This window comes from Engystomops pustulosus, chromosome 3 (assembly GCF_040894005.1).
Source record: "Engystomops pustulosus chromosome 3, aEngPut4.maternal, whole genome shotgun sequence".
NCBI classification, from domain to species: domain Eukaryota; kingdom Metazoa; phylum Chordata; class Amphibia; order Anura; family Leptodactylidae; genus Engystomops; species Engystomops pustulosus.
Window position 1 is genome coordinate 59279035 of NC_092413.1, and position 25147 is coordinate 59304181.

The 25147-nt window shown below is 40.8% G+C and overlaps 1 protein-coding gene across 1 annotated transcript in view; it reads right to left on the reverse strand.

The window, feature by feature from the left end:
- The window catches only part of MTHFD1L (methylenetetrahydrofolate dehydrogenase (NADP+ dependent) 1 like), a 179952-nt gene that overhangs the window by 20745 nt on the left and 134060 nt on the right, over nucleotides 1-25147 (reverse strand). The window lies entirely within an intron of this gene.

Below are 25147 nucleotides of genomic sequence, written 5' to 3' on the forward strand. Positions count from 1 at the left end.
TTTAAAATTATTCAAATGAGTGACAGGCTCCATTAACAACTATGGAACCTGGAGCCTCTCAGTCTAATTTGCATAATTTTAAAACTTTCTTTTTTCATAAAAAAAACAAGGACATAGGAAGATTAAATAAGAGTGGATCCTGCCAGAGGGGGAACACCAGTATGTCAGTGTACTTGGTTTACAATCCTTCATCCTGGTGATAGAATAAAGGGACGTGTTAATAGCCCCACTGACATGTCCAGGTGTGGTCTGACAAAACTATAAAAAGCACTTTGACAGTAGACTGATCTTGTGAATAAGCCTGCAGTGTTATACTCCTTTCTTTGCTCAGAATTAGCTTTTGCTTCACAAATTCACCATAATAAGCAGAAGTTTGGAGAGAGCAATTTCCGCAAGCACAAGGATGAAGATTTGGAATCAACATGTGCCTCACTTAGTGTGCAGAATACTGCAGTTTATCCATGAATGAGAATCTCACTTTACAAGCTTATAACAGCCTGCCAATGAAAAACCGCAAAGGTGACCATACAGAACACGGTGTATTTTATACTGGCCTACATGAACGCTACTTTACGAGTTCCTGGAACTGGATTTCAGGGCAATACAATTATTGAGTCAGATCATCTGATTAGATAACTTTATGGTAAAATAAATCTTCGTGTGGTATAACAGGATTTTTTTTGTTTGCAACCAACAATAAAAGCATTGTAATGTTATAAAACAAACACACTATGCAGTGTACAGACTTCACAACACCAATAACAGCACGTTAGCATAGACATGGGTAATATAAATTTAACATACACTTCAATTGATGGGGTCCTTCATATGCCCTTTAAGGGTACATGTGATAAACCTGCCTCTCCCGAATTACATCATGGGGTGCACTTGCAATAGAGAGCTGCCAATTTAGTTTATCTACTATCTAGCCCAGTCCACCTACACAAGATTGCGTCTTTACACTAAATTCTACTCTTCTAGCACCCAATTTTGTCAGGGACACCAGATTCTACGCAGCAAACACATACATACATACATACATACCAGTTGTGGAGTGCACAACCACACTTTTACCCCCCTACCACTTATGTGCCACTGCATACAGCCACTCTGCCACCACTTGTAATTATGGCTTAAGAGATGCCTTCACCAGGACCGCACACATACACGCAGCTACACAGTTATACAATTCACCTGGACACACAATCCATATAGCTAGCTGCTATCACATACACTCATACTCACAAGGTTACACAGCTTAGCGGTAATTCACATCTCCAAAAGGCTTGGAAATGTATATAGCAACAAGGAACAAACTTATTACAGGACAATTTAATATGCAAAAAGGTACAATGCTTATAGGTTACAAAATGATGAAATAAACAGACATACATAAAAGCAAGACAGTCAAAATAAAAACGGATTACATAAAGAAAAAACAGCGATGCCTCCAGCGAATGGACGTGTCTCTGCCTGCACTGCTACGAGGAAAGAGAAGAAGGAAGAAGAGACAGAAGGCAAGTTTCATTTTTTATACACTGCAGGGCATTTCATTAGGGGACTGCAGATAATTTCATTATTTGCGGGACTGCAAAGCAGGTCATTAATTGGGGCTACAGGGAATTTCATTAAGGGGACTGCAGAGCAGGCCCGGCGCCAGCACCCGGCTAACCCGGGCAAGTGCCGTGGCCCCGTCTTACTGGAGGGGCCCACTCGGGCCCCCGTCTTTCCCCGGGTCAGCAGAACGTCTGCTGCAGGGGGGGCAGTGTGTATACAGGGGGAGGTGGGGGCAGTGTGTATACAGGGAGAGGAGGGGGGGCAGTGTGTATACAGGGAGAGAAGGGGGGGCAGTGTGTATACAGGGAGAGAAGGGGGGGCAGTGTGTATACAGGGAGAGGAGGGGGGGGCAGTGTGTATACAGGGAGAGGAGGGGGGGGCAGTGTGTATACAGGGAGAGGAGGGGGGGGCAGTGTGTATACAGGGAGAGGAGGGGGGGGCAGTGTGTATACAGGGAGAGGAGGGGGGGGCAGTGTGTATACAGGGAGAGGAGGGGGGGGCAATGTGTATACAGGGAGAGGAGGGGGGGGCAATGTGTATACAGGGAGAGGAGGGGGGGCAGTGTGTATACAGGGATAGGGGGGGCAGTGTGTATACAGGAGGAGGGGGGCAGTGTGTATACAGAAGGAGGGGGGCAGTGTGTATACAGGGAGAGGAGGGGGCAGTGTGTATACAGGGAGAGGAGGGGGCAGTGTGTATACAGGGAGAGGAGGGGGGGCAGTGTGTATACAGGGAGAGGAGGGGGGGCAGTGTGTATACAGGGGGAGGAGGGGGGGCAGTGTGTATACAGGGGGAGGAGGGGGGCACTTTGTATACAGGGGAGGAGGAGGGGCACTTTGTATACAGGGGAGGAGGAGGGGCACTTTGTATACAGGGGAGGAGGAGGGGCACTGTGTATACAGGGGAGGAAGGGCGGCAGTGTGTATACAGGAGGGGGGGGTGTGTACATGGGGATGAGGGGCCGTGTGTCCACGCGGCAGAGGGGGGGGGGGCAGTGTGACTACGGGAGGGCGCCCCATAAAGGGACCCACTAAATCCTGGAGCCGCCCCTGCTGCAGAGCATTTAATTAATAGGGGGGCTGCAGCATGGCATTGCATTATGGGGGGTGCACTGGGCATTTCATTACTGTGGGAAGCTGCTGGGCATTACATTACTGGGGGAGGCTGTAACCAATGCAATTCCCACCCTAGGTTTATACTCAAGTCAATAAGTTTTACCAATTATTTGTAGTAAAATTAGTGACCTTGATCGGCTTATACTCGAGTATATACGGTATGTTCTTTTTGAATAACCACAAATTGGCACTATTGTCTAGGTGTAGCCCCGCATCTCTTGCATGACTAAAGGTGAGACGTTGGGGACATGTTTCCTAATTAGGTCATATCTTCTTCCAGTGATCTCCTGGAAACAATTTGCCCAACACATTTTCCAGGATGAATTAACAAATCCACCAAAAACAAACACCATTATGAAATATTTAGCCAATTGCCTAATATCTACACTCACCGGCCACTTTATTAGGTACACCATGCTAGTAATGGGTTGGACCCCCTTTTGCCTTCAGAACTGCCTCAATTCTTCGTGGCATAGATTCAACAAGGTGCTGGAAGCATTCCTCAGAGATTTTGGTCCATATTGACATGATGGCATCACACAGTTGTCGCAGATTTGTCGGCTGCACATCCATGATGCGAATCTCCCGTTCCACCACATCCCAAAGATGCTCTATTGGATTGAGATCTGGTGACTGTGGAGGCCATTTGAGTACAGTGAACTGATTGTCATGTTCAAGAAACCAGTCGGAGATGATTCCAGCTTTATGACATGGCGCATTATCCTGCTGAAAGTAGCCATCAGATGTTGGGTACATTGTGGTCATAAAGGGATGGACATGGTCAGCAACAATACTCAGGTAGGCTGTGGCGTTGCAATGATGCTCAATTGGTATCAATTGGCCCAAAGAGTGCCAAGAAAATATTCCCCACACCATGACACCACCACCACCAGCCTGAACCGTTGATACAAGGCAGGATGGATCCATGCTTTCATGTTGTTGGCGCCAAATTCTGACCCTACCAGCGGAAATCGAGACTCATCAGACCAGGCAACGTTTTTCCAATCTTCTACTGTCCAATTTCGATGAGCTTGTGCAAACTGTAGCCTCAGTTTCCTGTTCTTAGCTGAAAGGAGTGGCACCCGGTGTGGTCTTCTGCTGCTGTAGCCCATCTGTCTCAAAGTTCGACGTACTGTGCGTTCAGAGATGCTCTTCTGCCTACCTTGGTTGTAACGGGTGGCGATTTGAGTCATTGTTGCCTTTATCAGCTCGAACCAGTCTGCCCATTCTCCTCTGACCTCTGGCATCAACAAGGCATTTCCGCCCACAGAACTGCCGCTCACTGGATTTTTTTTTTTTTCGGACCATTCTCTGTAAACCCTAGAGATGGTTGTGCGTGAAAATCCCAGTAGATCAGCAGTTTCTGAAATACTCAGACCAGCCCTTCTGGCACCAACAACCATGCCACGTTCAAAGGCACTCAAATCACCTTTCTTCACCATACTGATGCTCGGTTTGAACTGCAGGAGATTGTCTTGACCATGTCTACATGCCTAAATGCACTGAGTTGCCGCCATGTGATTGGCTGATTAGAAATTAAGTGTTAACGAGCAGTTGGACAGGTGTACCTAATAAAGTGGCCGGTGGGTGTATATTGTTGGCTTCCTAAGTCCATGGTACCCTAGAAATAGCAGAGGATGCTGATTGGTTGTCAAGAATTTCAAATAAAATGAGATATGACAAGGCTAGCTTTTAAGTATGATTATGACATACTCCTAAACAGCCATTTTATCAGTTATATACCTGGCATTTGGGGACAAAGTCTCCATCAATTAACATTTGCTATTCATGGGACAGAGGACACATAGAAGAAACTGTTGACCTTGTAACTTGGTGCTGATTACATTACCTTTTAGCCAAGGTGGTTTGAGCTGGTGGGAAGGGGGCATCATACCTCACAAATCAACACAGTACACTAATGTTAAAGTGAAGGGTCTTGTTCGGTAGTAATAAAAAGATTAAGACTGGCATATATGACATTAGAATCTCTTAAAGGGGAATGCTAAAATTGCTTCACATTGTCCCTATGCAAGGTATGGACTTAAATGTGGCTCAGTGATTTATGTTCGCATATTTTGGCTCAGCAGTGAAACAGATTTAGAGCTACAGATATAAAAAACAGAAAAGAATCTATAGGCAATGTCACCGTTAAAAGGCAGAGTAATTATCAAGATATATTAAAGAGTTCTTTGGACCTACAAAGGACAAATGAATGGATACAGTCTGTTTTGTTCCAAGTCATTTACCTTTGGCTTTGCAGAAATCATTACGAACAAAAGGATAAACATTTGGTGGTTTTCACATGTGAATAGTTCTGTAGTTGCACAGTTTATGAAGTGCATGTAATTTCATGAAAAATTTACATTTTTTGGTGCTGTACATCCATAAACATCCACACCAGATGTTGGTGGAGAAACCTGCAGATGACCATCGTTCTTCTAAATCAGAATTTACAGAGGTAACATAGGGAGCATTAATAATTCCCATCTAAATATTTGCAATGTCTCCCCACTCGTCTGACACAGAATTCCAGATGCTGCAACAGTTGACGGATAAATCACGGCACAGTTTGCTTTGTCTTGTAACAATGTGGAAGACTTTGGATTTATTTTAGAAAAAAGTGTGACCTGAATAGAGTCAGATGGCGTGCCAAACAATACTGCAGAGGCCTTAGGAGAAGAACCATGAAAAATATCACTGCATCCAGAATACTTCAGTTTTCGCAAGTGTCTTAAATCTGAATGGGCTCAGTGCAGAGCCTATTTAAAACACTGCACCCTACAATGGGCAGTGTGTATCAAGCCCATATGACAGAAACACTGGGGTTGATTCCCACAGCAACCAGAGTACAGTGTTGTATAACAATTATCTGAATTATAAATTTTTTTTGGCAAGTACAATATATATGTAGAAACCCGTGTCCAAGTCTGATCAAAATACCCCTCTATTCTATACGTGCTCTATCTTTCCCCTGTGCACCGTACAGAAGCACCTGGCGCAAATTGCCATATTTTAAAAAGTACATTTTTTTGGTGTAACAAAGGTGTTTCAGGACAAATCAATCAGGCAGACCAGTAAGTTTATTTTGTTAAAATCTTGTCTATCAAGTGGTCTAAGCAATTTTAGGGTCTTAGGACCAGGATGGATTTTTTAAATTTGCCCTGTGTCGTTAAAGGAGGTCATACATTTGTAACGCTTTAACATATCCAGGGGATTTTGAGATTGTTTTCTCGTCACACATTATTCGTACTTCATCATGTCAAGTTATAGAAAAAATTGATGATGTCTTTTGTGTTAAGTTATGAAAAAAATGTTAATTGGCAAAAATTTGTAAAAAAATATTCATTTTCAAAGTTCTAAATGTTCTGCTTTTCAGGTAAAATTAGTCATAGTACCCAAGTAACTTTATAACTAACATTTCCCAAATGTCTGCTTTATATCGGAGTGGGCTTTTATGCATCCTCTCTCTTTTCTAGATTGTCATGACGTTCAGAATTGTGGGTGGAATTTTTCTCATTTTTATGAAAATCACCAAAACCCTTAGAGGCACCTGCTCAGCTTTAAGCGACTTTGAGAAGGCTAAATAGTAGAAATGGCATAAATTATGCCATTTTAGTAACTACACCCCTGAATGTGTGAAAAATCCACTTTAAGAAGTGTTAACCCTTTAGAGGTTTCACAGGGTTAAAACAAAATGGAGGTGTAATTTACAATCTGTAGTTTCAGACAATATATTATATTTTGGTATAAAAGGTATAAAAGTATTAAATTATGAAAACTCCACAAAGTTTGATACCCAGTTTCTCCCGAGCATGAGGATGCCCCATTTGTGATGGTAAACTGCTGTATGGGCACAATGGGCATAGACAGCTCAGCATTGAAGGAGATCTGGTTAGTGATGCGTCTGGATGCAGGACTGTCAATTATAATGAAGAGGGCATTCTGAAGTGAGGAAAGCTTGACTTCAGTGTCAATCTCTCCGCCTCCTTGACTTTATACAACCAAATTACATGTCACTTCAAAGTTGATTTTCTGGATGAAGCCACCACGCTGAGTCATGAAATAGACATTGGGGCACATTTACTTACCCAATCCTGTCGCAATCCCCGATCCGGGCGGTCCAACGAAGATAAAGTCCGGCGCGATTCACTGTGCGCCCGAGAACATCGAACATCATGCATCCGAGATCCTGCATCTGTTGCTTCCCCGCTGAGGTCCGTCGGAGTTCACCTTCTTCCCGGTGTATGTGAGTGCATGTTTTGTGTCACAATTTGCGATGTTAAATCCCGCATGTTGACCGAATCCGTCGGATTGTCCGACGGCCTGCCCCCCCGATTTGTGTTGAGTGATGGCGCCGGCGCACAAAAATCTGATTGCGTGCGCCAAAAACCCCTGTTAAATGCCGCGCAAATGCGGCCCGCGGACCCTTAGTAAATGAGCCCCATTATCTAGAAGGTGTTCAGCTGTTTCATGACATACTGGGAGTGGTTTATTAGGTCAGTATATTTAAAGGCTCCCTTTAAATATACTAAAGATAACAAAACAACACACTATCTCACTGTTACCGTATTTTTCGGCCTATAAGGCGCACCAAAAATCCTTTAATTTTCTCAGAAATAAAAGGTGCGCCTTATAGGCCAGTGCGCCTTATATATGAACTTATACAGAAATGTACTAAAGACAAGATGTACTGTACATTTACCAGTGTTTAATAGCTCCATCCCCAGAAATGTCCTGCACCTTACCACACAGTATACAGGGTCCCTAGCTCCTGAAGTGCCCTGGCACCACAACTAACATTGTGTCCATCCTGCCCTCCCCTAGTATGGAGAGACCAGAGCTGCCATAGTGGCGACCACGAGGCAATCATCATCATCAGTAAACAATCCCCCATACCTGACAGCCCTGTAACAGGGAAAGAGAAGGAGCCACAGGGAACCCCACAGGAATAACACCCTGGCTGAGGAGGGAAGGAGAAGGGGCAGAGGGAGACCGCTTAACCCCTGCTGCATCACCCTCATTAACCCCAGCAGCCCATACCTCTGAGATCGGAGCTCTCTGACACGCTGAAGACAAGTTTCCCGGGAAGTGTAGCTGGCTTGAACTGTGCACAGGTCTGCCATCTGCTGGTCATTTTTAGGTACTGCATTTGATCCTGCGCCTTATACTCCAGTGCGCCTTATATATGAACCTAGATGTCTTAGCAGGCATTTATTAGAGGTGCGCCTTATAGTCCGGTGCGCCTTATAGGCCGAAAAATACGGTAACTTAAATACAGCATTTCACAGATATTCGGTAATTACAACCTGTCTCCATCAGTCCTGGTCTTTGCAATTTTTTAAAATTTTATTCTACACTTCTGGACAATAAAGGGATCAACATCCTGTATCAATAGAAGTCAATTTAATAAAGGTGCTATGTCTTAAGGCTTATTAGTGAATCTGATGACAGGTTCCGTTTAATCTTGTAACTACAGATAAGAACAGATACTTGCAACAGTGCACCCAGAAGAGTGTATAAACAAGGACTATGGCTCTTCCCTTATCAAGGCATCATCACATGGGAGAAAATCCTACTGGCTATGTTGTGTGTTCAATGACAGTATACAGCTGAATCTCCCTCTGGTGGTAAATATTTGGAGATATTAAAAAAGATTTTAGAATTTGTAATATTTCCACAAATGTGTAAAATTTTATAAAAATGTGACACCTCCAAAACAATGAACTAAATCAGTAGGTATGTAAACAATTCAGAAGTGAACAATTCAGTATATACTTGAGTATAAGCAGAGGTACCCAATTTCTCCACAAAAAAGTAGAAAACCATTGACTCCACTATATGTCTAGGTCGGGAAATGCAGCCACTACTCTCCCCTCATGAATGTTGACAGCAGCCCCTCCAATTAATAAAGTGTCCAGCAGAGTCCCCTTAAAGACAAACTTCGTATTCACCCTCCGGCCCTAACCCCGGCGTCCTGTTCTCCCCGCAAGTCAGCAGGCGGCGATAGTGCCACCTCATAGTTTCTGTGCTGCCATCTGCCGAGACCCCAAAGGCTTGCTACAGGGAGAAGAGGATGCCGTGGGTCAGTGTCGGAGGGGAGTACCAAGTTTGTTTTTTTTATATAAAATACTATATAAAATTGTGCTGAAAAACTCTGCATATACACGTGTATATAAAAAATTATAAATTGAGAAGTGTTGCAATACACTGTGCCGTAAATCATGAAACCAGGTTCCCTCGGTTGCATTTACGTGTAAAAAGACCAAACCTAAAAAAATAAATATATGCATGTGTGAGGAAATATAAATAAACAGAGTTTATAATTCTTTTGATAATTATAATTCCTTTATTTATATAGGACTCACAATGTAATCAACCTACCAGTATGTTTTGGCGTCAAGAAGGAAACTGGAGGACCCAGAGAAAACCCATGCAAACACGGAGAGAACATCCAAACTCTTTGCAGATGTTGACCTGGTTGGGACTTGAACCCAGAACCCCAGCGCTGCAAGGCTGTAGTGCTAACCACTGAGCCATGGTGCTGCCCTATAGAGTTTAGAAAGGTCAACTGAAATTACAATTAAATTAAAATTTTCATTTCTGTGTGTTGAGCACTTGACATATTTTCAGTTTGGGGTTTAAAATGAGAACAGAATTTCAATGCACCGATGCAATTAGTGCTTGAGTTTGTAGGATGCATCAATAATGCATATCACGTTCTTTTATCTTGTTCCATGGGCTGAAGAGCACAATGAAAACACCAGCAATGCTGTCAGGTTTATTCATAGATTATCACTCATCAGCAAAATACTATGAGGGAGATGTATTGATGTGTCAGTCTTTAGACCAGTGCACAGTGCAACTAGACAGAGCTCTACTACTGCAGACTGGTGAGTTGTACTTTGCACTTCCCATTAGTTGGTCTAGTTTGCTGCACCACAATATTGAATTTTCTGGTGCGGCCATACCCCCTTTTACTGATGCACCCCTTATTTCGGAGGAGTTGGAAAACATCCTAAAATGGTCTAAAATCTTCAGTAAATGTGCAACAGATGGATACATCTCCCCCTCAGGAGGGAATTAAGCTCACAGGATAAAATGTTCTACTAAAGTTAACTAGACAACAGTACAGTCATGGCCAAAAGTTTTGAGAATGGCAAATATTATATTTTCACATGATCTGTTGCCCTCTGGTTTTTATGTGCGTTTGTCAGATGTTTTTATCACATACAGAAATACAAGTGCAATCATATTATGAGTAACAAAAGCTTTTATTGACAGTTAGAAGGAGTTAATGCAGCAAGTCAATATTTGCAGTGTTGACCCTTCTTCTTCAGGACCTCTGCAATTCTCGCTGGCAGCTCTCAATCAACTTCTGGACCAAATCCTGACTGATAGCAGTCCGTTCTTGCACAATCAATGCTTGCATTTTGTCACAATTTGTTGTTTTTTGTTTGTCCAACCTTCTCTTGATTGACCACAAGTTCTCAATGGGATTAAGATCTGGGGAGTTTCCAGGCCATGGACCCAAATTTTCTATGTTTTGTTCCCTGAGCCATTTAATTATCACCTTTGCTTTATGGCAAGGTGCTCCATCATGCTGGAAAAGGCATTGTTGATCACCAAACTGCTCTTGGACGGTTGGGAGAAGTTGCTCTTGGAGGACATTCTGGTACCATTCTTTATTCATGGATGTGCTTTTAGGCAACATTGAGAGAGCCGATTCCCTTGGCTGAGAAGCAACCCCACACATGAATGGTTGCAGGATGCTTTACAGTTGGCATGAGACAAGACTGGTAATACTGCTCACCTTGTCTTCTCCGAACAAGCTGTTTTCCAGATGTTCCCAAACAATTGGAAATGGGATTCATCAGAGAAAATGACTTTACCCCAGTCCTCAGCTGTCCACTCCCAGTACCTCTTGCAGAATATCAGTCTGTCCCTGATGTTTTTTTGCTGCCCTCCTTGACACCAGGCCTTGCTCCAAGAGTCTCCGCCTCACAGTGCAACAATGGAACCTCTCTCCTTGAATTCCTTGATGATGCGATAGATTGTTGACTGAGGTGCAATCTTTCTAGCTGCGATACTCTTCCCTGCTAGGCCAGTTTTGTGCAGTGCAATGAGGACTGCACGCGTTTCTTTAGAGATAACCATGGTTAACAGAAGATAAACAATGATGCCAAGCACCAGCCTCCTTTTAAAGTGTCCAGTGGTGTGACTCTTACTTAATCATGACGGATTGATCTGCAGCCCTGTCCTCATCAACACCCACACCTGTGTAACTGGAGCAATCACTGGAACAATGTTAGCTACTCCTTTTAAGGCAAATGAGTTTTGGGGGAAAAAGTTAATTTTCTAGGCAAATATTGACTTTGCAATTAACTGCTGTTAAGCTGATCACTCTTTATAACATTCTGGAGTATATGCAAATGGCCATTATAAAACCTGATGCAGTAGACTTTGTAAAAATTACCATTTGTATCATTCTCAAAACTTTTGGCTATGACTGTAGAAACCAGGGAAGATGTCTCAAAACCATGGGTGTCTTGGAAAAAAAAAGAAGTCACTAAGTGGTTAAAATATTCCTTTTCAAGGAATCAACCATTTAGGGCCAGTTCCCATTTAATTTCATTCATCAGCTTTTTGAATCAGTTTTTATGAGCAAAACCTAGGTCTGGTAGAACGTAAAGAAAAGTTGCAATCTTAGAATGTGTCACAATTAGTCACAAATTCTGGATTTATCTGTATTGCTACAGAAAGTTCTCTCTCTAAAAATAACAATATACAAATGTATATATGAATTCTTCTACAGTACAGGGAACACAAGCTTTAGGACTGATGTATACATCAGTTTTTATCGTGTGACCCATCAGGGTATGGGGGAAGGAGCACTAAGTTTTAATGGATTCGGAAGTCTGATTATTCAACATGTCCTATTATAGTCCATTTGTTATTAAAAGACTTTAATTCCATGAATGGGTTCAAGATCAATAAAAAAAAAAATTATTAAAAAAGTGAACATTAAAAGATACTGAATGTGGAACTGCCTAAAAAAATGAACACTCATATCTGTTCTTTATGGATGAAAAACAGATTCCTAGCTCACAACCTGCATCTGAATTACTAGTGCTGGTAATAATTTGATACAAAGATAATGATTAGTGACTGGTTAATATGACTTTAATAAGCAGGTGAAAAGTATTAAACCAATTTTCTTAGGTGAATACGTTTGTAAAGATGCTATTGATCTGAAATTCTCACCAGATACAATCCACAATCATAAATGTCTGTAAATGAAGTAATGCATAATAAAGAGCAATGACACATGGAAAGAGTATTGAACACATTTACTGAAAATGTTAATAATTTGTTGCCGATGACAGACTCAAGATATCTTCTGTATGGAGAAACTAGTAGCATGCATTGCTTAGGTGAGATTTTGGGCGATTCTTCCACACAAACACTCTTAAGAACAGTTCTGTTGGCTTTCCCTAAACTCTGAGCTTTAGTCCCTTCCATAGATTTTTTATTAGATTCAGGTCTGTTGATTGGTTGGGCCATTCAAGCAGCATTGTTTTATTTTTTAGAAACCAATTGTCTTTGCTTGGCGGGATAATTTATCAGCACTTGTGCATCAGATTTCCAGGAATTATGATTATTTTGCCCTCCATCTAAGCGTGAGTAGAGGGGCATTAAAGGACACCTGTCATCAGGTCACTGTCACTAGTTCTATCACCTCTACCTGTTGGAGCAGCTCACAAGGATCCATCCCAGCCTTTATCTAGTCAATTCATACATTAATCATTATAAAATTATCTATTCTTTATTATGTAAATGAGGCTGGTCACATGGTCAGAGGCAGTGATGTCACTCCTGTTACCCCTCCCCTCTCATCCCCCTGCTCATGTCTGTGTGTAATGTATAGTAAAGCTTGGCTAGTGTGTGTGCTGTATCTGCTGACATGCTGCATCCTCCTAATACACAGAGACACAGACATCAGCTACACAAGTACCTGACATGTTCTGCTATAACATGGTTGCCTGGAGCTGATGCATCTCTCCAATACACACATGGGCTGCAGGGGGTGTGGCCACCAGCAAGCACATTGAGCAGCCATTACATCATTATACAGGCTGTCAGTCGAGCCCTGGAGGGTGTGGCTGTGCCTCCCACTCATGAATAAGCTGGACAGCTTGAATATGCTAATGACTCATTGGACATTTCACAGATCATTTGAATACAGCTTTAGGAACTCATTGCTTAAGTTTACAGGGAAGTAGAGGGACAATGAAGGGATAGAGGCAATGCTTTCTAAAGGCAGGTTACGAAAATCTATTTAGATTAGGGGGGTTATTTGGCATGACGGGTTCTCTTTAAAGAGGTCACAGCCAGCAGAGTGGGCTATTCTTTTCCCATCTCACCATAATTTTGCCTTCACACTTCATTGTAGGCATGTTGTGGTGATACTGTATGCAGTGCCTTTTGCCCTCCAAAAATGATCTGTATTACGGCATACAAAATTTGTTTCATTTGACAAAATTTTCCCAGTACTTTACAGGTTTGTCTAAATATGGTTGAGCAAACTTTAAATGCATTCGCACATGTTTTTACTTCAGCAATGGAATCTTGCACGGTGACGGTGCATGTAGATCATGGAGATTGGGTGCATCTATTACGATGACTCCTGTTGACTCCAAGTCTTTCTGCATCTCTCCACAGGTTGCCATTGGATCTTGGACAACTTTTCTAAAATCTTGCGGGGAGATCCTGAGCATGACTGGTTAATAGTGAAATTATGTTCTTTCCACAGTGCTTCAGTAGTTTAGAAATTATTTAATAACCAATTCAATCAGTTGTTTCATAACAATAAGGTTGTAAAGGTCTTGAGGGAGCTCACTGGTTTTACCCATCACCAGAGGTTTCCTGTGTTGGTAATGAGGCACCTTTTAATTGGCAATCACCTAAACCAGCTAATATGAAGCGATAGAGTTCAGGTGGTGTTATGGCTTCCATGTCTTCTTGCACTTCTTAATTTAGATGTTCATTACTTTTTCCTGGTGCAAGTTCTCATTATTACAAAAAAACATTTTTTGGGCACCTATACCCTGATTTATTTGCCTGTATGGAGTGGATGGGTTGTCACCAAATTCTAGTAAGGATTTCATTATCAAAACATTTAGCAATAGATTTGCCTACAAAACTGGTGAATTGTTTGCAAATTTATTTAACCCCTTGAGTATTTTGCCTTATTTCATATAAAAGAAATAATGAACATGTTAATATGTTAATCTTCCAAATGTTTACAACAGTTACTTGCATAGTTGTGATGGTTCGGCACTCGGTCACTTGCGCCTCGTGCTCGTGGACAAATGGTGCTTATAAATAGACACGGAAAATCCCGGCACTTCGAGGTAGGTGAAAATCAAATATTCTTCTTTTATTTAACAAGACATCATAAATAAAGTATAACACGCAAGAAAAACACGTTTTTTCGGCTCCACCTGAGCCTTTATCAGCTGGCGTCTTCCTGAACAGTGGTGTTTCTTAAGCAGGTGAGCGTCCAATGAATGCATTGCTACCGGAACACATCATCATTCTGCTGCGTCATCAATCATGTGATCTAACATTAACCATGTGACCGATCACGTGATCGTGATCAGTTTAAATGAAAAACAAAATCTAGCGGATGCTAGTTACTTGCAGCCAGACTTATCAATCTTTTATTGAAAATCTGCATAATTTGTAAGATTCCAAAAACATTGGAATAATAATTGTTTTCTTAAAAGGGTATTCTAGGAATATAAACATCTCATAGAAAAACCCATAATACTACAAATAAATGAATACAACAAAACGCAATGTCAAATGACAGAACGGAGCGTAATTAGTTTCTATTTTATTATCGACAAAATTTTATGCACTTTCTAAAGTAGGTGGAGTTATCTAGAAGATGGCTACCACTGGATACTATATGATCCTGCAGTTCTCAGTAACAGCTCCTCCCTCTTATGCTCTGCTCCCAGTGATGATCTAACAAGACTGTTATACTCAGTTACCATGGTAATGATGTGTGCAACTGCCATCACTGCCCACTGAGACGTTTGATGTGGACATGTGACCAGCGGCCATCTTCTGTCCTGTGTCTTCTCCACAGGGACAAAGTCACAGGGCTGATTAAAGGGCCAGTAGCATATTAATTATCCATTATAGTGTATGTCCACCACAATTTTCTGCTAAGGGGAACGCATTTTTTAACATTAAAAGTTTCTATGAATTGACCACACACAAATCTTAAAATTGCAGAAATTGTAAAATTGGTTCTATTTTATATGTAACTTAATACACTGTTTGCATTCTCCATAAATCTTATTAAACATGTGTCACATTAAAATTTCTCAAATTTCAAAGAGTGTTTTGCTAACTCCACAAGGTCTCTGCAGTTCTAACCACGTAAAGATGTCTTTTGATGCAATGTACACAGGACCAATAACTGTGGATCAAGCCACCAGCTTACGCTGCCCAATTTCAGGAAAAAAAGATTATATCCCTCAGAAATAAACAATTTTTAAAGTCTTACTTTTATGTAACAATGATATGACCCAAAAAACAAAAAGGTAATCTGCAGCACCTGTAGCAACTTATACACGTGTATAATCCACTTCCTCTAGTACATCCTCATAGGACTAACAGAATAAGTAAAGAATGAATGGAAAAGCAAATAGCAACTTTTGAGGAAATTGTGTTTCTAGCCCATTGTAATATTTGAAAATTTAACCTCTTAACAACTTGCAACTTTTGCAACTTCCTGGCCCATTTTTTAAAATCTGACATTATACACAAAAATAACAAGTAAACATAAAAAGTAACATTTACCGAATGTCTGCTTTATGTTGACATGGTTTTTTTTATGCATCCTCTCATTTTTGTAGAATGTTATAAGGCTTAGAACTTTAGGTGCTATTTATCATTTTCATAAAAAATGCAAAATCATATTTTGGAGGGTTCCTGCTCAGCTTTCAAGTCCTAAATAATACTAAAACCCCATAAATTAACAGATTTTAGAAACTACACCGCTCAACATATGCAAAACAACGTTTTTTTGTTTGTTAACCCTTCAACAGGGGTTAAGACTAAATCAGTTGCAATTTTGAAATTTTCATTTTTTATATGTCTACTTGATGTACACTGCTCAAAAAAAAAAGGAACACTCAAATAACACAAAATATCCTCATTGAATACTTTGTTTTGTAGTTGAATTCACGAAAAAAAAAAAAATCAGAAAAAATTTATCAAAGGAAATCAAATTTATTAACCAGTGAAGGGGTGGATTTGGAGTCACTCACAAAATTAGAGTGGAAAAACACACTACGGGCTTATCCAACTCTGATCTAATGTCCATAAAACAAGTCAAAATGAGGCTCAGTATTGTGTGTGGCCCCCACATGCCTGTATGACCTCCCCTACAATGCCTCGGCATGCTTCTGTTAAGGTTGCGGATGGTCTCTTGAGGAATCTCCTTCCAGACCTAGACTATAGCATCTACCAACTCCTGGACAGTCTGTGGTGCAACATGACATTGGTGGATGGAGCTACACATGATGTCCCAGATGTGCTCAACCGAATTCAGGTCTAAGGAACGAGTGGGTCAGTCCATAGTTTCAATGCCTTCATCTTGCAGGAACTGCTGAGACACTCTAGCCACATGAGGTCTAGCATTGTCCTGCATTAGGAGGAAGCCAGGCCCAACCGCACCAGCATATGCTCTCACAGGGGGTCTGAGGATCTCATCTTGGTACCTAATAGCAGTAAGCAGATCGCGCAAAACACAGGCCAGCGGCTGCAGGATCACGGCTCCAAAGCTGGAGCTACTACGGTTGTGAAAAACTCCGGCTTCGTGGACAAGTGCGCGCAGCTCCTTGTAGCTCCGCGCTGAAGATGTAGTAGAATCAAAGTGGCTACTGGGGCGTGGAGTAGCAACGCCGTATAGCCTCAGCTCTGGCTACTCCACGCCCCAGTAGCCTCTTTAGAAAATTTGCATATTACCCTGATTAAAGATTAGCAAAGGTAGAGGGGAGTAAAGGTTTAGCCCTAAAAAGGTCTATCCTTACATACGATAGATGCACCTACCACTGTAATAGGTAGATCAGTTCGGCTGTGAATGTTAAATAAGAGGTTTGTCGTTAATGGCACATTGTCAGATTGGACCCACAATGGTCAGTACTGGGGCCAATTCTTAATATTTTTTATTAATGGCTTCATAGAGGGTTTACACAGAAGACTTTCGATATTTGCAGATTAAGGTCTGTAAAGTAATTCATACAGAGGAAGATTGTATAACATTACAGAGGGGTTTGTGTACACTAGAGGCCTTGGCTGACAAATGAGGTCCAATGTAAGGTAATGCACTTCGCTTGAGAAAATGAAAATTATTATTATGTTTAACCCCTTAACGACCTTGCCTTTGTTTTTTCATTTCTATTTTCACTCCCCACCTTCAAAAATCTATAACTTTTTTTTATTTTTAAACGTAAAGAGCTGTGTGACTGCTTATTTTCTGTGTAATAAATTGCACTTCATAGTGACGGTATTTAATATTCCATGCCGTGTACAGGGAAGCGGGAAAAAACTTCCAAATGCAGTGAAAATGGTGAAAAAACGAATTTGCCGCGTTTTCTTGTGGGCTTGGATTTTACAGCTTTCACTGTGCGCCCCATATGACAGGTCTACTGCATTCTTTGGGTCGGTACGATTACGGGGATACCAAATTTGTGTAGGTTTTATAATGTTTTCATACATTTACAAAAATTAAAACCTCCTGTACAAAATTTTTTTTATGGGATTTTGCCATCTTCCGGCACCAATAACTTTTGCATACTTGAGTATACAGAGCTGTGGGTGGCGTCATTTTTTGTGACTCAAAGTTTTAATTGATATAATTTTTAGGACTGTGATACCTTTTGATCACTTTTTATTGTTTTTTTAAATATTTTTCAAAATGGCAAAAAAGTGCAATTTTTTTACTTTGGGCGCTATTTTCCATTATGGTGAAAAACCGTTATTATATTTTGATAGATCAGGCATTTTCGGACGCGGCGATTCCTAATGTGTTTATGATTTTTACTGTTAATTAATATTTTTATCAGTTCTAGGGTAGGGAGGTGATTTGAATTTTTCAGACCCACTGGGGTACCTTGTTTGATCGATCCTAACATATACTGCTATACTGCAGTATAGCAGTATATGGAGATTTTCCTCCTCACTCATTACAATGAGCTGATTGTACATTTTGCACATTGTAATGATGGGGTTAACACGAATCAGCCTCGGGTCTTCGGAAGACCCGAGGCTGTCAAGATGACAGATTGCCTGCCACTCCCCGATGTCACGGGGAGCGACGATCCTTGGCAAGATGCCGGCACCGATTGGCAGGAAAACACTCACACTATGCAACAAAGACTTACCGGCTATGGAGAGGGCTCAGCCCGTGAAAACTCTCCATGCACCGGGACCCGTCGCACACCGTACTATTACGGTACGCGTCGGTAAGGGTCTAAATTGTAACGGTCTTGGAAAGACTGAAGGAGAAAAAAAGACTTGGGGGTATTTGTGGATAGTTAACTTAAATTTTAGTGATTAGTGCCAGGCATTTGCTGCTAAAGCACATACAGTTATGTGATGTGTAAAGAGGCACAGATTCTTATGACAAGGACATAGTTTTGACTTTATACAAATCACTGGTCAAATAACAGAGAATATTGTATACAGTTTTGGACATTAGAGTATTAAAAAAAACAAAAACATAGAATTGGAACGGGTGCAGTGGAGAGCAACCAAGATTATTAAGGGAATGGGGGGACTAGAATGCAATGACAAATTGAAAAGATTGGGACTATTCAGCTTAGAAAAAAAAGACAAAGAAGGAGAGACCTCATTACAATGTACAAATATCTGAATGGGCAGTACAGAGATCTACCCAAAGATCTTTTTATACCTAGGCCTGTGGCCAGAACAAGGGGGGCACACATTATCCATAGAGTAGAGGTGGTTGTAACATCACCATAGACTTGGATTCTTTTCTATGCAAGCAGTGAGACTAAGGAACTCTCTGCCACTAGATCTTGTAGTGTTTAAGAGGGGCCAAGATGCCTTTCTGGAGAGCAATATAACATCTTATGAGAATAAAAATGTTTGAACAAAGTTTCTGTTGATCCAAGGAGTTAGACTGACCACCATAATAAGGGTTGAGGAGGATTTTTCCCCTAAATTGGACCAACTGCCATAGTGTCATTGTTCCATGTCCAAAAATGTATGTTTGCACACCACACTGTACCTCCGTGTGCCAATCTCATATCCTGAAGAAACATCCTCACACTTATATTGTCCCTTTTCCTGTAGAATGCCCTCCTCATGCCAATGCCCCCTTTCTCTTTAGCTGTCCCCCCTCCTCCAAAGTCCCTTTTCCTGTAGCATGCCTCCGCTGCTTCCCTTTAGTGTAGCATGCCCACCTCCTTCCAATGTCCCCTTTCCTGTAGCTGTCCCCCCTCCTCCAATGTCCCCTTTTAAGTAGCCTGTCCCCCTCCTCCAATGTCTTTCCTGTAGCTGCACTGCAAAATGTTCACAAGACCCCCCCCCCCCCCAATAAAAGAAAAATTCTCTCAAATGACAGTTACACTTTAACAGCTAGTGCCTTGCTCAGTACTGTGCTGCTGCTACAATTTCTTCACTGCTAGACATCTTAAGCCTTGGACATCATGTTCCAAACTGTATTAATGTCCCTACACAACCACAGGTCTCTTGTCCACTGCACGGCCAGATACCTGCTGCACAAATATATTGTTGTTACAGTGTTCTATAATTTCTAGCAGGGTTCAGGTTTTAAAGAGCTGTCCAGTTGTTGGATATAGTCTAGTACACCTCAGTGGGCCATAAATATCTTTTCAGGTTATTTCTAGCTTATATCTATTTATATGTAATAATTCAGACAGAGTTGGCTAGGAAGCGAAACTGGGAAGTTCTGCTTATCTATCAAAACAAACATACACACATACATATACATACACGCATAAAGTCAGAAACAATATAATATCAAGCAAACGTTCTTCTGCACATTTTAATATGAAGTAGGGTGAAGAAGAAAAACTTGGTTGAAAATGAGAATAGCTTCACCCAAACAAAACCTTCATCCTTTGTAAAGTAACTCTGGTGGTCTTCAAATTTTGATTTCCAAGAAAAACTCAGACCTTGCCTCATGTCATACCCTCTGCAAATTGGAATAACTAGCTCCAGCTGTCAAAGAGAACACACTTCCTGATGAAAAATACCTAGCTGCAGATATCATCCGTAGGTTGGAAATTAATCTACAGAAGTACATGTAATTAGATCTAATCACTGAAATGTGCAGAATGTTATAATGAATACAGCTAGAAAAAAAACACAAAACCACCAGGAATCTAGGGTCAGGAAAGGAAATACATTCCTGCGAGTATTTCATCAGCTGGGTGGAAGCAGGAAAGAGGAGAAAAGTCAAACAGAAGACAGAGCCAATTCCCAGTTTCTTGAATGGATCAAAATATCTGATAAAAGGGAAATAACTTTTTTGTAATATGTATCCAAGGTTAGTATGCACCCAAAAAAATTGCATCTAAAACTGCTTCAAAAATGTTGTCATATAGAATACAATGCTGATGCCCCTTTATTAAGCTAAAACGCGCATTTATGGAAAATGAACGTTGATACAGTGAGTCTGTCTGTATAGTTGCTTCTTACTCAAATACTGTTGGATGGAGACTTAGCTTGCTGATGTCAATGGTCACTCTCCCCTCGGCTGAGAACTTCTTGAACCTCAGGGAGCTGAGGAATGGAGAGAATAGAAACCAGTACACCAGCAGGCTTAGCCACAACCTTTGTTAACATAGAAGCTTCTCTGCATAAAATATTCCCACAAATGTTCTTTTAAATGACTGTACAGTAAGAAAGAGGAAAATATGCTTGACAAGCTTATCATGTCCATGACACAATTCTGTTTTTACTTGTGAGCTGCTTGGGAGCAAGTAGACTCCCATTAAGATTTCTTTTATTAAAAGTTACATTGAAAAACAAAGGTGCTATAAATGTCCAAAATTAGGCAGCATTTCTTTTCAGAAAAATATGCTTATTGAATGCAATTAGCCTTGCATGTCTATGCATTATGCATAGGCTGTGATGCCCTCACAAGTCAGTGCTAAGAATCTACACTAGAGAGCCTTAATTATTCCCACATCAAACCCTAAGTTTCCAGATTTAATCGATTTTGCAAAGATGGGGTGACATTCCAAAAAGACAAACCCTCCAGCAGCAGTTTGACCAGATGGCGGCCAAAGGGAGACTTAGCCCTGCCAAGTCTGTGATTTCAAGGATACTGCATCTTTACAACACCAACACAAACTAATTCAAGTCAATCAAGAAGGCTGCTTTCCCTCAAAAGACAAATGAAAGAGGACAGGATATTGCAGAGAATCTCCATGGGTAATCATTTCAACACTATAGCTGGAATTACTTGCTATTTTAGCACCGAACAGGCCATTTGACACAGTGCCACTATGCAGTGACCAAACCTCTCATTAGTAGAAAATATAAAAAGGCTAGACTCGCCTTTGTTGGAAAGCATATTGTGTGGACAGAAGAAAAGTTCATTTTAATGATAAAAGAAAGTTTAATTTGGATTTGATGGGAAACATTGGGGGCAGATTTATCAAGCCGTCTGAAAGTCAGAATATTTCTAGTTGCCCATGGCAACCAATCACAGCTCCCCTTTTAAATATTCATGAGCACTGGTAAAATGAAAGCTTAGCTGTGATTGGTTGCCATGGGCAACTAGAAATATTGACAGCTTGATAAATCTGCCCCATTGACAAACTGGGGAAAGACTGTATCCAAAGTATGTAAAGAAGTCAATGAAAGGTGGTGGAGGAAATGCTATGCTTTGAGGAATGCTTTTTGCAGGAGTTGGATCTCTCCTATAGCAACAAGGCAGAGTGAATGCAAGTGCATATCAGAACCTCTACCATCATATGGTTCCTTGCTTTCTTACTATCCTATACTATACTATTTTCATGCAGGACAATGCCCCGTGTCACACAGAAAAATGGGCCAAGCTTTTCCTTAACCACTAGTGCAGCACCTGACCTCGCCTCATGCACAGGCAGTGGTGAGGGAAAGCATGCTTGGTGACGGCCTGGTGCTCAGGCGTCGTTATATCGACGACGTCATTTTGATTTGGGACAAAAGTGAAATTTTTGGACTTGCAAATTGACATAAAAGAAGGCAAGCTAGAGAGCAGTACTTACAGAAAACCCACGTCGAGAAACAGCTACATATCTAGGCACAGTTGCCATCTCCCTAGATGGTTAGATAATATACCTTATGGACATTTCCGAAGACTGAGAAGGAACTGCACGACAATAGAAAAATTTGAAGAAGAAGCAAGCCAACTAATATTACAATTTCAAGAAAAAGACTATAAAATCACTACACTAGAACCAGCTTTACATAAAGCAAGACAACTCACAAGAGAACAATTATTGAAAAACAAAACCAAACCGTCACACAATAAAACAAATGAAGAAAAAGACACAGAAAACACCCCACAAGAGAACAAAACTAAAATCATTTTACCATATAAGACACAGTATAAGAAAATACAAAACATAATTACTAGACACTGGGATATGTTAAAAACGACAGAGCACTTTATGAAATGCTACCTGACAGACCACCTATAGTCTATACCAAAGCTCCGAATTTAGGCTTACAAATAGCTCCATCCATCAAAAAGAAAACGCGAACCACACCTGAGACCTGGCTCAATCTAAAAGGTTTTTACAGATGCGGAGAATGCACTTGTTGCAAAAAAACTTCATTTAAAAAAAGAACTTCCCAAGTCAAATAACAATAACACATGCATATAATAAATGAGCTGCTCACGTGCAACAGCACAGGAGTGATGTACATTGTAACTTGCACATGCAATAAACAATATATTGGCAGAACAATCAGACCCTTGAAAGAAAGGATTTCAGAACACATAAGAAATATTAAGAAAGGCTTGGAAACACATTCTTTATCAAAACATTTCAAAATAAGTCACAATATGGATTTTTCTCAGCTACAATTCTGTGCACTCCAGTCTATTGCAAAAGACTGGCGAGGTGGAGATTATATCGCAAAAATGTCCAAGGCAGAATCTAGGTTTATATATGAGTTTGACACGCTGATACCTAAGGGGTTAAATGCAGAGTTGGAAATTTTTGGCTTTTTGTAATGGATGGGGCACAGCTGAACACTCTCCACGATAGTCAGGCTGTTTTCCAGCACTCGTGGGGGTCTCCTACTGTCCCCCACCCAACATACAAATATAATTGTATTGTTCTACTGTGAAACTACATTTATTGACTATATGTAGGTAATCTTCATATACCGATCTCAAAAAGAACTTTTTGAAAAATCCACACCAGGTTTACAAGGTGACCAGGGGAAGGAATCCAGGACGGGTATTAACAAACAACCAACAAGGGGTATAAAAGTGAGTGAACAGAAGGAGGTATACACATTTTTTTAAAGCTACTGAAGAAGAAGCTTCATTCTTCGAAACGCGTCTAGCATATATCATAAGGATTGAGCAGCTTCATACCTTACAACATCTATGATTCACATTGGTGGACTATTTATTTGAAAGTACAACATAACCTTGCTCCGGAGCTTCAACGCCGTGTGTACCACAAAAGCTGACAACACGTGATATCAAGATCAGCTAGTTTGGGCTGCGGGAGGTGAAAACCCATGATCCACAAGCCGGTCAAAGGCGCCATCAGAGGCGTCTTCAACGGCGTTCCGAACGTCACTACAGAACAAAGAACGCATCCAGCTTGCACAGCCCAGAGACACTCTACATAACGTCCCCTGGGACGACAAAGCGGCGAAATAGACATAGCTGGTGATCGGAACCCGCAGAAAAAGGCATCACGGTCCCGCTAAGAAACACTAACATCAGCCCAGCTGAACATCAACTAACCGTGAGTGCCAAATAATATAACAAAACAGTCGCATATTACAGACCATAAAGGGACCACATGAAGGCTACAATTGTCTTAAAAGATTGAAAGCTGCTCAAAGAAACAAATTTTATTGTCTATTTTTTTTTTAATTTTCATTTTATTTTTCATTTTTTTGCACAAAAACGTGTATTACAGGCATAGGGCCCTATGACCTGAAAACACAAACCTCCTGGAATACTTACCCCTTGGTCGTAAACCTCAACACATATATGTTAATCAACAAATATATATTTCATCTATCAAATATCTGCAAACCTTTTTTTTTTTTCTTTCCCTTTTGGGAATTTTATGAAAGTACCTTAAAAAAGGATTTCATGTTTTACTTCTTTGTATAATCGCGTCTTTTGTCTACATATAATTGCTATTTTCTTATGCGTGAATATGTTTTTAAATGTCTTAAACATTGGTCTTCAACTATTGTAATTGAATATTATATCGAGACAAGCAAATGGAATTAAATTGTTTTTGTTAACAAGTTGTTTACAAATTGGGTTTATGTTAACAAATTGTTTACAGATTGGGTTTGTAGACACATTGTTTACAAATTGTTTTTTGTCAGCAAATTGATTACATTTTGTTAACAAATTGTTTGCAAATTCTTGTTAACAATCTGAGACCGTTTCTATTTTAGTGCCCACATTCTTTGCAAAAAATCAGTGGTGAGGGAAGACTGAGGGCCCACTGTTCTGCATTATTCCTGTACTTCTGAACAGTGCTTGGGCATAGCTCTTCCTTGACTTCTCTCAGGCATTATGTTGTTGAGTCATGGTGGGCAGAGCTACCAAAGCCACATCCCTCTGCATGTTGATGCCTCTGGACTGTAGTGATGAACAGTCCGGCTTTTTGTAGTGAGCTGGATCATTAGGTTCATGTCATTATAAAGAGACTGCTCTTCTGGCTCATGAGCAACTCTTGCATGTAAGTACATGGAAGAGTTGACTCATTTACCTGAAAGATCTGGGTCAGTCATGAACGATCCATCATTTCTGGATTACAATATCCTGTGGCTGCAAGGCACATCAACTTTCTGTTCAGATGGAAAAATGAAAAATATGCTGAAAAGAACAATGCCCTTACTGTGAAACACGGAAATAAGAAAAACAAAAAAGGAAGGAAAGCGCAAATCATGTAGTATTTTCAGGTTATTAGATTATTCTTTGCAGTGATAGTTGTTTGCTCACCTTTCGAGGTTGTGTATTAGTCACAACCAACTGTTTCAGCTTTTTGATGGTGATCCACGGGGCAGCCCACGGTAATCCCACCTTCCTAAAGGTTTAGTGGGTGTAGTAGATCCAGGATGACGTGCTCGGTACAAGCCATGAAACACATCTCCACATTTTTATATGTTAATGCCTTAGCACTCAGCTCCTACTAGTATGGTGC